The following is a 657-nucleotide window of genomic DNA, read 5'->3' as shown; positions in this document are numbered from 1 at the left end:
GGTGAAATAGAGCATCTGCTCCCAGCCAATGGTTTTTCTATAGGAGTTAAGAAAAAGGTTCTGAGGACATAATGTGCTGTTAGCAGTATCTGATCAATAAAAAGGACTTTCTGGCTAGTTTCGTAACTGTATAGAATCACAGAAGGTGTTGAGTTCAAAGGGACCTTTAAAGGTCATCTAGTCCAGCCGCTCTGCAGTGAGCAGGGAACTTTTTAGTTAGGGCAGGCTGCTAAGAGCCCTGTCAAGCATGACCTTTAATGTCTCCTGGGACAGGACCTCCACCACCTCTCCAGGTAACCTGGTCCAGTGTTTTGCCACCCTCATACTAAAGAACTTTTTCCTAAATATCCAATCTAAGTCCACCCTGCTCTAGTTGAAAACCATTGCCCCTTGTCCTGTCACTACATGCTTTTGTAAATAGTCCCTCCTCAGCTTTCCTGTAGCCCCTTCAGCTACTGGAAGGCCACTATAAGGTCTCCCCGGAGTGGTCTTCTCTCAAGGCTGTACAACCTCAACTCTCTCAGTCTATCTTCATAGGAGAGACACTCCAGCCAGTCTTTAGTGCACTGTCTAGTGGGATCATCTTGGATCAGCTTTAGTATGTCAACAGCATGGGGGGAAACAACTGAACATGTGCTAAAACAATTGCTAATTAAA

The sequence above is a fragment of the Chaetura pelagica genome, unplaced genomic scaffold (assembly GCF_000747805.2).
Source record: "Chaetura pelagica isolate M959 unplaced genomic scaffold, ChaPel_1.0 scaffold90, whole genome shotgun sequence".
NCBI lineage: Eukaryota > Metazoa > Chordata > Aves > Apodiformes > Apodidae > Chaetura > Chaetura pelagica.
This window is presented reverse-complemented; position numbering follows the sequence as displayed.